At 39.6% G+C, this 15,871-nt stretch overlaps 1 protein-coding gene across 1 annotated transcript in view; it reads left to right on the forward strand.

The window, feature by feature from the left end:
* The window catches only part of osbpl8 (oxysterol binding protein-like 8), a 121,387-nt gene continuing 105,516 nt past the window's right edge, over nt 1–15,871 (forward strand). The window contains exon 1 of the mRNA XM_059325558.1: nt 1–343. The gene's annotated coding sequence lies outside the window, so the exon portion shown is untranslated. The remainder of the gene's footprint in view (nt 344–15,871) is intronic.

Here is a 15,871-nt window from a genome sequence, read left to right on the forward strand (position 1 = left end):
GCCGTCCACTCAAACCAATGACAGAATCGTACAGGCGGGCTAGTGGCTAACAAGTTAACATAATATCGGTGGTCAGTAGACAGTAGAAAGCAAACCATTAACTCGGGATAATTTTTAACTACCGAAAGTTTTATATGGGACCTATATGACGCCACTGGGCTGAGGAGGACGCGAGCCATTGCAGCGGAAGCACTAAACACCACGTAATAAACATTAAAACGTCGTTGGCTAACAGATAGCAGACAGACAATCGTCCCTGAGGACTGCCTCAATATTTACACCCAGCGTTGTCCTTCTGTGAGCCAGTCACACAGCCTACCGGGACACCCCCAGCGAAGCAAAGGTAAGTGCCGCTCAGACAAAACAACAGAAAATTACCACTGTCTTCTCATGTTGATGAAGCAGCTAGCTTAATTGCTAATTCTCTGGATGTATGAGTGTGTGGCGAGTTGACAGCCGTGACTCTGCAGCGAGCAGTGCGTACTATTATGTAATAACCCGGGCTAGCTATAGATGAATAGCAGCTGCTTCTCCATCTCCATATGGTTCACTTGCGTCTTTGAGTCCGTCCCGACTCATACCCAAGTGTGAACATTTTCAGGAATAGTGTTAATTTAGTGTGTAACGTTAGCTTGTTTGCAGTCGGAACGCGGTGTGCTATGCAGCAAATTGGTGAGTAGCGAGGCAAGCTTATTTTATTTCCTTCAACCGTAGTGCAGGGCCGGTTCTAGGCAGCCTATATGAGGGGGCAGTCAGTAATGTGAAGCGGGCATCATGTGTACACATCATGCTCCAGCACTTTTCTTTTCTGTGCTTATAGTAACGATGCTATCTTCATTGAAAGGGATCTATGTGTCCTACCCTAACCTGGAGAAGTGGATTGCACTTTGTCAGGCCTCTACTTTCAGACCTGTCCAGGTGTCCCACCTGAAGACTAAGCTCCTGCTGGTTTAGCTCTTAAGGTCACTGACCACAATAAGGTGTCAAACCCTAACCCTAACCCTAAAAATAAAATAAATGAAAAAAATAAAATAAAACATCCTTCATCCAGATTTCAACTTACAATCGTGTATCTTGTGTCCCTTTTTCGGCGGATTTTTCTGCTAATGCAGATAATTTTGTCAAATTGTAATGTATATTCATTTTGTGAGAATATTGTTAATATGTGCTTTCTCAATTTCTAAAATTTTGATTTTAGGGGGCAAGACATTTATTTAAGGGGGCTCGGTCTCCTCTTAGCGTAGAGCCGGCCTTGCCGTATTGTATCTGGGAGATTTATCGTAGAGGAAGAGGATTTAAAATCTGCATGGTTGTCTTCTCCTGTGGTGTGATTCAACAACAGCCTTGTTGGTTTTCTTGCCCGACCTCCCCTGCTTTCTATAGATTACCCCTCCTGCATCATCCTCAAATATATGATCTTGCTGCAGTGTTGCATGTCTGCAGCCTCCTCAGCCCCTGGTGCTTTGTTACCACTTTCACCTGACAGGAGCCAGGAGCAGAAACAGGAGACTGGCCGGCAGTAGGAACTGTTCCTAATTGTGTCAGACAACTGATGCATCCGGCAGATCCTGGTCTGTTATCACAGATCTGGTATCAGCCTGTCATGTTATCTACTAGATCTTGCTCTCTATCTCTTACTTGTATTTTTGCACACTTATGTAGCTCCCATCAACTCCTGTCTTTAGTTTTTAAATTTGTCTTTGTATTCCAACTTGTAATTAACCGCACATGATTTGAGTTAATGATTAAAAACAAATCAGTTTATTCTGTTGAGACTAAGTTGGCAACTCCCTTTCCAACTTAGTGTCTACCACTTAAGTTCTGTATTTCCATATTTTCCATCCTCTGCTTATTTACATCTAAATGAAGGGTTATCCCAGACTTTCCATGCCAAACTTCTGCTGAGGTAAGGCTCGTAATCCAGGGTCACAAGTGCAGCCAGCTCATTTGTTAGCCAAATGGAGTTTCCATTCTGCCCTTTGTGAACCACAGCTTGTTCCTTGTACACTGGTAGACACATGTAGATCTAAATTTGAATGCAGAGTCTACTTTGGGAGAACAAGCATTGTATTAATAGTGATATGCAAAGGAAAAAGGCAATTTTTGTTCGGGCTGTTTTGAAAACACTCAACTGGGAAAGGAAACTGAAATATGTTATTCTAGGTTTTGGACCATACCTTAAATGACGCATTACAAAGCACATTCATGACTCACAGTAACAGCTTGCAAATGTATGTGTTAAAATCTTTTGGTTGCAGGAAAATCAGTTAATTAGCAATTTTAAGTTATTGTTTGCTGTTAAAAGCTTTTGGGGAAAACTGTAGCCATGGAAAATAAGGCTTTAGTGGAACATTTACCTTGAGACAGAGTTATGTTAATAGGGTTGATGAATTATGCCAAGTGCTGAGCCAGAGCACTGATGTTTGCAGGGAGAGAGGCTGTTTCTTTGGATACTGCAAAAGACGGAGGCTTTAAGTCTGAATGAGTCTGCATGAGTGGATTCCTGCTTTTTTACATAAATAATTCCTTTCTGCATCACATTAGGTAAATTAGATACATGTGTACAATTGGACAAATCCATCTTTTAGTTACAGAACATACTGTACCTACATGTGTCTCATGTCCACAGTAGCTTTCATTTGTGTTTTATTGTTTTATGTGTTTACACACGCATGGCAAATCAGATAATGTGGGTCGTATTGGATGGAAAAATGATTGTGAACATGTTTGACATTTTATGTTTGTTTTTTTGAATGTTTGCTGAGCATGAAAGCTCTTTGCCAGCACCATTTTGTTCTTTCTATAACCTTCTTATCATGAAAAAATAGAGAATAACCAATCATGGGCAATATTTTTCACATGGGGTATTCTGATTTAACATTTGAGCAGACATCAAAAGCATTTTAAGTATTTTAACAAGCATTTTTCTTACCAGCTTATTACTTATGGGTGAAAAATGAATCAATCAGTTACACAAAGATGGGCATCTGCTGGCAGGAGCACATGACTGTGACTAGCAGCAACTTGTCTGTCTGCCACGCTTGCAATGTCATCAACTGAAAACTAGACTGGGATTGCATCTGTTATGAAACCTGTTCCCCCAATTAATTTGTGAAAGTGATGAATTCCATATTGTGTTGAGTGTTTAAAAAAAAATGTTTTAGTTGATGCTGTCTTGATGGAGTCTACATTTTGAGTTGTGCTTTCTGATGGTAAATCAGTGATGTATTCATACTCTTTTAATTCACATATATCCTGCATTTTTAATTAGATCTTAAAGACTGAGCAAAATTTGTGCTTATCTCAGCTGATATGCATTCATAGTCCTCAATCACAGTAGGGCTGCAACTAACGACTATTTTAATAGTCGACTAGTCACAGACTATTGAAACGATTAGTCGACTAATCGGATAATTATTAATTTTTTCTTAAATTTAGCATGAAGTTGCTTTAAATATGTGGCAAATGATAATAAACACAAGAAAGATGGGTACTTAAATGAAAAATGCATCTTTTATTCAACAATTCAGCTGCTGATTCATACAAAAAATAAATAAACCTCTGTCCATTTTTTCTGGACAGGAAAATGTGTTTTATAAAACTGTATTTCTGCTCCATCAAGTGGGTGGAACTGGTTCTGGGTTCTGGATGTAGTCTGGGTTGAACTGGGCTCACCTGTTGGAACCTCATATCACAGACCAGCACCAGTACTGACTCAGTGAGGAGCCTGTTGCTGCTGCACATCTGCTTCTTCTGCAGAAAGGCTCCATGCTGGCTCTCTGCTTCAGACTGCATGCATTTAATTTAAAATACGTTCGTCAGACATAACGTTAAAGCTCTCTTTTAAAGCGAAAAAAGCGCTTATAAACAAAACGTATCGGCTGAATGTTACTTGAATCTTACCGAGGCGAGTCAGACTTCGTTTGGTTCAACTGCCCGACGTGCTTTCTATTTAAATGCTCGTGCATCGCCGAGGTGCTGCCGTGATACGCAGGTCTGCTTTGCAAACCTTGCAAGTCATTTTTTTATTGGCCGTATCCAGGCTAAAATGCTCCCAAACTTTCTAAGTTTTGGTACGTGTAGCTGTGTTGGACGCCGCAAGCGCGTACGTTACCGCTCGCGCTCGGCAGAGATTGTAATGAAGTGAGATGCCTCACTCTGTTGGAAAAACACGTCTGGCGACAATAGTCGACAATGGAATTCATTGTCGACTATTTCTATTATCGATTTTTGTCGACAACGTCGACGAATCGTTGCAGCCCTAAATCACAGTCATAGCCCCTAAATGTCTTCAGAGCGACTACATTATGAAACAATAAAACAACCCCCTCGATTTCAGTCCCTCACTGAGCAGATATTCACCTCTCTTTCTGCCTCTGGACTGTCACACTATTAGGAGCCATAACAAATGCTGTGTTGCTCATGAAGATATTGAAATGCCAAGGCCAGTGCATCAGTGCGGCGTAATCTCCCCAGCTGGGACGCTCAGGCCACTGGCTGTGGTTTGGCTGATTGGATGCATTTGCTATGACAAATGCCAGATGTGCTCCAAGTGAGATAGTTGACTCTCACTTGTTTTCTCTGTGGGTTTAGCACACAAATCAGGTTACATCTTGGCCTGCTTTTTCTTAACGTGGAGATCAACAGCTTTTATTACCATCTGAGATAGGGTTAGCTGAGGCTTGCCAATAAAAACAACTGTTTTATTCCAATGAAACCGTTTCATTGTGTCAGCCTTTTATTAGAGAGAAAATCTCAACGACCCGTGGCTCACATACATGAAACAGAACTAAACAAACTTTAATGTGCACCTGTCTCCGGCGATGAAAGGCTTTAGTTAAGTGTGGTTTCTTGTGTCGGCCTGGCACCAGGTCTACTGCTGAGCAAGATTTGTTATTTTGTAAAAGAGTGTGGGCGCATCAAGCCCTTTATGAGTGTCCAAGTCCATTAACTTCAGTGTCCACCCTCGTCCGGCCCCCAGAGCACAGCTGCCAAGGTTGGGAAGCCTGATTACTGCCCACCTTTACTGCAGCTTCCTCCTTTATCACACTGGTTTCAGTTCTACACACAATGTGTAAAACTCAAGCGGAAATGGCTTTAGATGCAGTGTTAGCTTAAAAAAGATTAGGAGTATCGTATCGCTGACTTAAGTGGAAAACAAATTGAAAGATAAATCACGTTAAATGTGTCTTCATTAATCTACAGATTCAAAAACAAACTATTGATCTACTGAGTCATTTAAAGAATCTTTCCAAAGCCCACTTGTTATTGGGATCAGCTGTTTTTATGTGTTGGCATCCAGATTCCCAGTCCAACTAAAAATGGTTCAGAGCTGGTTCAGAACCGGTGCTTGTGTGGTTCGCAGTTAGTTCAACTTGTGATACAGACGTTAGCATCACTGCTAACGTCTGTATGTGTCTCCACCCTCTCTGCAAGTATAATAACAATGGCAGACCACATGTCTCTACAACACATCTGTGCTGCTCATCTTGATCACTATGGACGCAGAATACATTTTTATTAACACTGAATGTAAGATGTTAATGTTGGTCTCTCTCAATGGCACTGAGTCGGTCTTGATCATGCTTGCCCGCTAACCCTAGCACTCTATCGATCCCCGGCTAATGTTAGCACGATATGATCGGCCGCTAACGTTAGCACACTGTCGTTTGGCCATTAACGTTAGCACACTAGCGCTAGCCCATATCAATCACATTGCAGTTAAATAAATAAAAAAAATGAATGATACAGGTTTTAGTTGGTCTCTCTCAACGGCACAGAGTTGGTCTTGTTGGTCCGATAGCCCTACCTAACGTAGCGTTTGCGGTTCAACACCAGCCATGACTTGGTCCTGCTGTGGAACCCGTTTTTCTGGCCGGGAGCCGGTTCTTTGGCGGTGGAAAACCAAAGAACAGGTCACAATTGGGCACTGGCCGGGCACCGGTCGGGAACCCGGAGGCGGTGGAAAAACCCTATAAGATGACTTCCTTAAAAAGTTCTAGCTTATCGTTAACTCCAAATGTGTATGCATGCATATTTTACAGTAGTAGGGCAGTATTACCTGTCTTAGGTCGCTTTCACATATAAAGTCTGGTGGAATCGTGCGATTCTGTGGTGCAGTTGCAGCATTGTTGCATTTTTCATTTGGTTTTGTTTGCTTCCTCACTGTGCTTTATCAAGAGCACCAAGCATCGCAAACAAACTTCCTTCGTCTATTGGACACAGTGTGATGGAAAGAGCTGACACTTTTTGGACTTCAAAGTACTGTTGGAGGAGTTTTTTCACTTTTATGTGGCACTGATACACAGCTCTGGTGTGAATGCCCTCTTAGAAAGTTGGCAGGCTTCACAATAAACATTGCAGGAAACCCTCAAATTTTGGTAGGAGCACAGAGTCTTGTGATGCCTTATTTCCAATGCATAGTTTAGTGGTTTTCTATTGACAAAAGTTGTGGATAGCACCTGGTTATGCTTTTGGTCGAGTTTCCAAGTGAGCTGAGGAAGTGTTGCTTTGACAATAAGCATCCTGTCTGCATTGATGGGGTACTACCTGCAGTAAGAAAACAAAATTGAGAAAAGCAGACCAATGGAGGTACCAAAAGTGAGTCAAGTAGAGTTGAGTCGAGCCCAACCATGCAGTGGAAATGAGGCATTATGTAAGGATAATTGGTCATAAAATTCAATATAATTCAATGCCATTTCATGTGCAACAGTTGCAGCTGCACTCTCCATAGAAAACAATGCCTGCCTTTTGAATTAATCCGGGTGTACTTATTAAAGCGAAGTACAAAAGGTGAAGACGATGTTCCTGGTAGAGGAATGAAGTGTCTTTCACTGTCTCCAGCACATTTTTAAATGTGAAAGAACATGTCAAGTTGAACGAAGCGTCCCTTTAAAACAGTCTGTTCCTATTCTTGTCGTGATACTGGAATTCATCATTTTGTTGCAATAGCTTGAAAAATGTCAATCCCATTATAATGCCGCATCCTTCAGGTGCCTTTCCTTGTTCAATTACATCGAAAGCAAAGTAATTCAAAACAGCAATCCTGTTGTTTTCTTTGGCCACAAAAAACATGAAAGCTCTGCACTTTTTTAATTTTTAATGAGCTACCACCATAACAAAACCCGCAAATTATTACATTTAACCAGAGTGAATGAGACGAGTGACAAGAAGACACTATAGTGAGTGGGAGGAGGTGTGGCTATGTGGGCACTACATCGGTGTGTGTGTGTGTCAACTTGCTGTCGGAGAGAGGAGAGAGCAGAAAGCACGTCTGGTACTGTGTCTCAAAAATGCAGATAATGGACATTGAAACCATTTGAAGTATTCATTATATTCAGTTCTTTTGCTCTTTGGTTCCATCATTTTGAAACCAGAGTCCTCTTAACTATTCACAGATGGTAACATGCATCAGACCCAAGCCTTGCCCTCGTGGAGGAATCTGGCTTTGCTGCATAATTGTCATTACTAGCCACCAGACTTGCAGAGGACTCCACTTCCAGTCCCCACCAAAATAAAACCCATTGTGTCTGAGCTCATGAACTGACTCATAAAAGCTGGGCTGGGTTAGGTGTAGTCTTTGACCACACCTAGTAATGTACTGAATTACAGCTGACTCAGTTCTATCACAGACTATCTAAGACTAGACAGAAAAAAACACAACACTGGATAAAACATTTGACAGGTGGTGCAATTAATTCCTGGTCAACCATGGTTTTATGCGAGTCATAGAAGCTGAATGATGACAATCTACTGTTGCAGCTTTTGGAAATAATGAATAATGAAATGTGTTTTTATGTTCTTTGAACACTGTAGAAACAAAGGCTTGTTTGTCTTTTCTTTTGCTCGACTGTAATTATGTGATTTGGGCAACAGTGTTTGCAGGTTTTTTTAGTTGTAGTGACTTAAAATATTTTTTTCTGCAGGAACAAAGGCAATACAAATTTGGGAAAGAAAGGAAAACCTATCTCAAAGAGATGTTTGATCAGAAATGCAGCACCAGCTACTCTAGTGGGTGAACAAGTTGCTGGTTCCCAGTGCTCTTCATGTTTTAGTTACACTTCCAGTTGGTTGTTACATTTCAATTTTCACAGCTTGTCTTCTTTGTCTCTTTATTTTAGAACACATAGCAACTGTATTGAGTTTCTGCCAACACTGAGAGCTGAAGTTTAATGTTTTCAAAATCAAAATGCTTGTTTTTCACAGGTTAACAATTGGCATAAGAAAGATTTCTGATCATCAAGCATTTTTCTCACGCAATTGTTATCGGCTTCTTGCTGAACACTCGGCTGCATCAAAAGAAAGGTGGTGATGACAGCTGCTCTTTAAGCTGCATGCTCTGTCCCTATGTAAACTAAACAACTGTCTGACATCAAATACAGAGACAAACATCCACACCTCTAAAATCCACAGTATTATAGCCCAGAGCTGCGTCCTTAGCTCTTCTTAAAGGGTGTCTAATTGCACAGAAAGCCTCTTTGTCCAGCTCAGTCGCCATTGATCCTGAAAGGGGTGGATACTGTTATTGCAGCAGAGTGGTGTGTGTGTGTGTGTGTGTGTGTGTGATGAACTGTATGTGCAGGTCTCAACAATAAGGGTTACATGGAGCGAGCAACATAAATCTAGTAATTCAAGGCTGTGAATATTTAGTTGCATGTTGGAAAATGAGAAGCACTGGTGCAACTTGCAAATATATCCCCAGTTTTTTTCTCTTTTATTCCAAGATTTCCACTACAATTATAACATAGATACAGTGTTTTTTTACTAGAGCCTGACCAATATAGGATTTTAGAGGCCGATACGGATACTGATGTTAGAGGGGGAAAACTAATCAATAACAGATATGGCGGCAGACATAGTAATGTTTTGAGCTGGAAAAAAAATTGACGTTTTTTATGTGGATTGTGCAATGTTTTTAACCACTCTGCAAATGTACCTAGAGAGCGACCTTCTGAAAACATAAAACATTATTAGATAATATTCAACATTGTTATACATTGGTATACATTGGTATACATTGGTAAACATTGTTATACATTATTATACATCATTATACATATACAAACAATGTATTACATTGTCAGCCAATTCTAAAATGACAATGGAGAAAATAAAGAATACATAGGAATAACATTTAATTCTTAATCAAGGCAAGCAACATTTTCTGCATTATATATTGTGTAAAAAAATCTTCATAACGGCACATATTGTGGGGTTCCCATTATTAACCTAGACTCTGGCGGCCCACCAGACTCTAATCTGTCCCGCCAGAGTCTCATGTGCTGCGATAACGTCACATTTTAAGCTACTGAAAGTATTTTTACAAGATTCATAATATATAGTTATTTTGCGTTGTGTCGCCGTTGCTCCGCCGAGTGTCTGTCACCCGTCAGTCCCCCCAACTCTCATAAAATCCTGTGGGAAAGACTGATCTGATATCATATACACAATAGGCCTTTGATAGGCCAGTATCGGCCGATAATATCAGTCAACCGATATATATCTGTCTGGTTCTACTTTTTACAGTGCAAGTTTTTTGCCACTTTTTTGGCGTCTGTTCCTCTCTGTTCCATGATCTGGTCATGGATACAGCTCCAGTCTCTGCTTGGCTCAGGTTTTGTTGTTAAGCTAAGGAGTGTTGCACATGCTCTTGCTCTCTAGTGTCCTAATTCACTCATTCAGACCGCAGAGTCCTGTGCACAGCTGCAGCTCTTTGAAGGATGCACAATGCATTGCTTTCCATGCGTCTGTTTGATACAGAAGGATGGTGATGTTCTGTTTTTTTTTCTGTCAGAGAGAGTGTATATAGTGTTTTGCAAGCAATAGCATTACCACAAAGTTATTTAATGGTAAGAAAACTGCACCAGCTTTTTTTTACAGGGATATATTTTAGCCACTGTGTGCTCTATGCCTCTGCATTGTTGGCAGAAATCTCCAGAAATTCCCACAGGTCCAGCTGTAATAATTCCCTTGGGTTAAGCTGAGGCCTGAGGGGAAAGGGACATCGGCTGTGACGCAAACTCACACACTTGAGTTGCGCTGGGTGACTCAAAGATCGCTGTACGGCTCAGATGATTCGAGACGATCCTGGGCAAACCAGCGAGGAGGGACGATGCTGAATAACTAGATGGCATTTAGCTCCATTCCCCAGTGTTCCAAGCAGTCATGATGCAAGGGTCAGTGCAACACAGGAGTTAATTAAGTGTTTCTGCATCGTCATGTCCATCAAAGACTTCTCCTCGATATATTTGCTGGATGCGATTCAAAACAACACCTTTCTTTTACTTTAATCTCTTGTATTTTCTTTTTTTGCAGCTCTTATCAACATTTGAGTATTGTCTCAGAATCCCTGCAGCCTCTGTGTTATCACTGTTTAGATAAGTTATCTGTGTGGGCCCATCTTCACCTTGTAGTCAGGTTGTGCAGGCTTTACTCAGCCTCTGGGCAGAGATTTGGCTGATAATTGCTGTTTTTTTAAGGAAAGATTGCCTCTTTCTTCTACAAAAAATGTTTAACTTTGAGATAGAGTTGGAAAATTAAGCCTTTAGCTGTGTTCTGTCCTACATCTCACAAGTCTTTGGCCTTTTGTCACTGCCTTCATGCTCATTAATCCAACTGAAGATGACTTTTCATGGCAGTGGTGTAATCTCCTCACATGATCACGACTTGTGCACCATATAGTGAGGTCACGAGTTCCCACAGTCTCTCATTTCAAAGCTTAAATGCATTTGTATGATCTAGTAAAGCGCAGATGGAGATACTTTACAACCCTGATTCAAAAAGTTGGGGCATTGTCAAAAACATAATTAAAACTGTTATGCGATAATTCTGTAATCCTTTGTGACATATAACAATTGAAAACTGTAGAAAGACAGTATATTTAACCTATTAAAACCAACCTGCTTGCTAGTGGGTAAGGGTAGAATTAGACCAAGTTTAGACCTTGCTATTTAAGCCAAATGCAAATCAATCCCCAACTTCTTTGGAATTTGGGGTTGTAGGACGACTTTTTCAGCAGGCCACAGGACTTTTTTCTAGAGCTTTTGGAGGTGTGGCTGAAGAGATATCATAGAGACAAGTCTTGAAGAGTACTGTGATCATATGTTAAAAAGTGGTGCGGCGTAATGAATTTGCATGTCTTTGTGTAATAGTTGGTTTTTGAAGCTTGGTGATGTAGTGACCAAGGTTGTCAGACGTATCAATACTTGTATACTGCTAATGTGTTTAAAATATACAATCTCCATTAATAATACATTTGATAGTATTGAAAGTACCTAAGCGTTGGGGTTAGGGTTAGTGACGTTGTGATGAGCAACAAATCTGTTGAAATTGGTATGAGGAGAGCCAATGGCTCTGTTGTTAGTAAAGGTTGCCGAGCCCTGACCTGGGCACACTATCAAGGCTCCAGTTTTTTTATCGAGTCACCAATTCTCGTGTCTGAGTTAGGCAGCAACCTCCAGGTCTGAGCAGTGAGGCAAACCAGGAAGTGCCTTAAGCTGCATTCTACCGAAAATTCCAACAGCGCTGACGGCGGCTGCAAAAGCATTTCGATCCATTCATTTCAATACAAAACATGAGGAAAACTTCTTACTTGATTTATTACCTCAGAACATTTTTTCAGGATAACACCATGGTCTCAGTCTTTGACAATTTGGTGTTAATAGTTTAAATAATGGCCCCATTTAGAAGAAAATAGAAGATAACATATCATATGATTTGGGGCGTGGCTACCTTTGATTGACAGGTCACTAACAATGCGAGCCGTCATCAGGAGAGAATGGGAGAGAACAAAAGCAATGCGTATATCCAGCTGTGAACTTGATTGTCGTTGTCTGTGTTTCCGTCTGGTCTGGTCTCATAACTTTGACCCTTTCACACACTGAAAAAAGTTTTTAGTTCATCCAATTAAAAAAAATTAGGGTAAGAGTTCACATCTATATAGTATAAGTTGAGCCAATGAAAAAAAAAAACTTAAAAACTCAAACTGTATTTTCTATGTCCATGGAAACAATATTTTAAGACATATTTTCTTGTTAAAAGGAAGTCAATTAAATTAAATCTTATGTTTTATTTAAACAAATATATATATATTTTATCAAACAAATATTTATTATTTAAGAAATAAAACTAAATAGAAATTATTTGTTTAATAAAAATGATATCAATAATTCTCATGACACAGTTATATCAATTAATAACTAATTTATTAAAATGATAAAATATGACATTTTACAGCATGGTTCTAATTTAACACAAAAAAAGCACGGAATGAAACCAAGAAATCAGAGCCCTGATTTAAATTAACAGTGTTCCAAACCTGGTTGAAATGTACATTCCTCCTGATTTAACGGTGAACAATCTCAAGACATTAACAGTGGGAAGGCTGAAATGTAAATCCTCCTCAAATGCAGTTCACATTGAGCTCAGTCAGTCAGTCAGCCATGTCTTAAGTCGGTCAGTCAAGTCTCAAGTCAGTCAGTCAGGTCTAAAATCTGTCATGGAAAAAAAGTGCTCTCAAAGTTCTCAAGGGTCAGATTGGGAACCTGAAAGAGCTTGCAGCCACATAGATCTTTGAAACCAAATGAAAAACAATTTTTTCACAACAGTTTATCCACAACCTTCAAAGTGGCAAGATCCTTGAGTTCTGAAGTTTTAGTTAAGTGCTAAATCAGCATCGTACTACCGAAGCCGTATTTCATTAGTTACACCACTAATATTCTTTACTTCTTGGATGACTTCATCAATGGAGCCAGGGATGCCATTTGGAAGTTCCAGCTTGATGCAACTGTCCTCTTCTAAAATCACCAAGAGCCGTGTGATGTTCGCCATGTCTATAGATCCTGTGAGTTGGAGGGAAATAGAGGAAGGGATACGTCAGGCACCCATTAACCCCATGCCAGATTTTTGACAAATTAAACAATATAGGCAATCAAAGAAATAGGTATAACTAAATTATTAAGACTTACAATTAAGAGATTAGGCCTTCATTTCAACAAAAATTTTCTCATTAAAAAAGGAGAATTCCGGTCAGTTTCCAAATAAAGCTCTACAGCCCGTGGTCCTCGAGTGGTACCATAAAAGACCTTAAAAAAATATGTACAGCTGCAACCAAGCTCCCCTGCTACCTAGCTGCGCAACATTGTTGCTAAATAGATGGGGGAAGTTCTCCTAACCGCGACTTAGGCCTCTATTATGCTCAAAATATCACTACACATGCTTTTGAACCATCCACCAGTTCACTGTTAATAAGAGAGAGCAGAGCTAGGTGTGTGTTTCTGTCACGTACCTCTGTTTACTATAGCTCCTAGGGTAGACCTTACTAGTCGACTGTCGAGTTCAGAACTGTTTCCATATCAGCAAAGACAATGATATGGAAACAGTCCCGAGCTCAACAGTCGACTAGTAAAGTCCCCCATCTGTTTACCTACAATGCAGCTACGTAGCAGGAAGCTTGGTCACAGCTGCACAAATTTTATTCGGGTCTTTTCCTATGGTAGCACTCGGGGAGTTTTATTTGGAAAATGAGCAGAATTCTCCTTTTTTAATGAGTAAAAAGGCAGAGATAAGGATTGTGCCTTCCATAATGTTGATGATCTAGTCTATAATGCTTAAGCAATTCAGATCTTCACATCCATCAGATACCTGGGGAAACAAAAGAAGAAAAATTTGAAGGACAAGCAAACCTCCCCCCAACAGTAAAAAGTGATTCTCTAAACAACTGTTCAAGGGCGTTTCTCTATGTCTCTGCTTCTATCTCTGTCCTACCTTAACAGCAGCGATGAAAAGGTAGTGGCTGAAGAGATCTTTCCACCGATGATAGAGGAATGCGGTGATATCCTAGCTAGAGTGAGGAGGAGGAGAGGGAGAGAGTTTGATTATCTCATATTCTTCATAAGCATAACCAATTTAAATATTCAAATCAATGACAGATTATGATTTAACTTTAATACAAACAATGTACTTATTGGAGACCTGTGTGGACACCCGTATGGAGATGTGCATGTGTGTGTTAGGCTGAAGCTACTCAACTATCTGTTTAATCCATGTTATAGTACAACCCTCTGGTAACGTTAGCAATGTTTCTCATAAACGCTTATAAAAGCGTGTCCCATGGGGATTAGCCGTTTGTATTACCAGGACAAAGCACACTTACTGCTAAAATCCAAAATATTCATATCACAGACACCTATACCATTACTATTCCTGTAACACATTGCCCTCAAAATCACATTGACCAAACGCTGTCGGCCATATACTAGGTTAAAGCTAGCCTTGTTTTTATGTTACTGTAGGACTGGGCGATAAGGACCAAAAGTCATATCCCGATATATTTAGGCTGAATATCGATATACAATATATATCCCAATATTTTTATCACAAAGTGAGAGCAAATGTTCAGTCAAAGCCAAATATGACATGTCACAAGTAGTTTTATTGAAACCATTTATTTAAGTGAACATAAATACTGTATAACAACAGGAGTATCTTTTTAAAAAAATCAAAGCTCCATAAAGTGCACATTTAAATAAAAAAATATCTTAAATAAAAATAGCCTATGAAATAAAATAGGCTAATCTTTTTCTGAAATAAATATATTTATATGAGAAAAGAATAACAAGCCTTTCAAAAGAACTAAATACTGTATGACAAACCCTAGTAAGGGCAGCATTTATATTGAAAGAAAGAAAAAAAATTGAACTATATCGATACATGTGATGTGGTCTAATTTCATATCACATTTAAGAATATATCGATTTATTTTTTATATCTATATATCGCCCAGCCCTACATTATATACTACTGTATCAGAGTTTTTAATTATGCTAATTGTAAGTAGTGACTTTACTTGCAAAGTTAGTTGAGGAACTGCTGTAGCTGACCAACAGTTTAATATATTCTGCTTATTTTATAATAATAATCATTTTTGAAAACAGTCTACATTTATTTCAAGAGAGGACGGCCTGTATTCTTTCTGTCTGATTAGCTGAGCTGCTGCACCCTGCTCTGCAGCCTCTCTGCTTCAGGCAGCCAGATAGGTCAGTCGGCTTCAAGCTCCATACAACTGTGTAATTCAGTTTAATACCATGCATCTATCTCTGGAGGGATAATAGGAGAGGTAGAGATAGAATATTTTCTATTGAGTAGATGTTTCTCGGTCTCCGTACATTTCTAAAAGGTAAATTGATCGATTTTCTAGACAAGATGTGTGATGTTATGTTTGGGCAATTTTACAAAATGTTCTCTAAATTTTAAATAGATGATGTTTTTTTTTTATTTAGCTGCAGCCTGTTGTGGATACAGACTGTTTGCCCCTTGAGGGGAACAACACAAACCAGTGAAGGTTTTTAGGTCATGGAGGTGCTCTGACTTCATTATGAAGAGTGAACAGCTCTTATTTGTTAACAATAAAAAACAAAAACATAAAGCACTTTGTATGCTGCTGTACAGTTCTTTGGATAAAATCGTCAGCAATTTTTTTTGTTCTGTTTTGATCAGCCTACCTGGTGAGCTTACTGACTCACTGAAATGTCTCTATTCAAGCGCCCACGGCTCTGCAGTGCCATTAAATGCTTATTGTGTTTTTGTGTAAGTCCAGAGTAAGTGTAGAGTTATTTCCTGATATTTCTGACGCACCAACCTGAGCTCAGACCTGCCTGTTCTTCCCACAGGAACACACTCACAGCTGGGTGCTTTTGTCGGCAGCATGATTCCCCTGCAGCTGGACCAATACACACATATACAGCACACATAATAATACAGGAATACATACATCCTGCATATTACACACACACATACACACAATCACAATCACAGAGGCATGAAAATGCTGCTTGAGGAAAAGACAGCTTGTTATTGTAAAAATAACAACAAA

Source organism: Centropristis striata, chromosome 22 (assembly GCF_030273125.1).
Source record: "Centropristis striata isolate RG_2023a ecotype Rhode Island chromosome 22, C.striata_1.0, whole genome shotgun sequence".
Lineage (NCBI taxonomy): Eukaryota > Metazoa > Chordata > Actinopteri > Perciformes > Serranidae > Centropristis > Centropristis striata.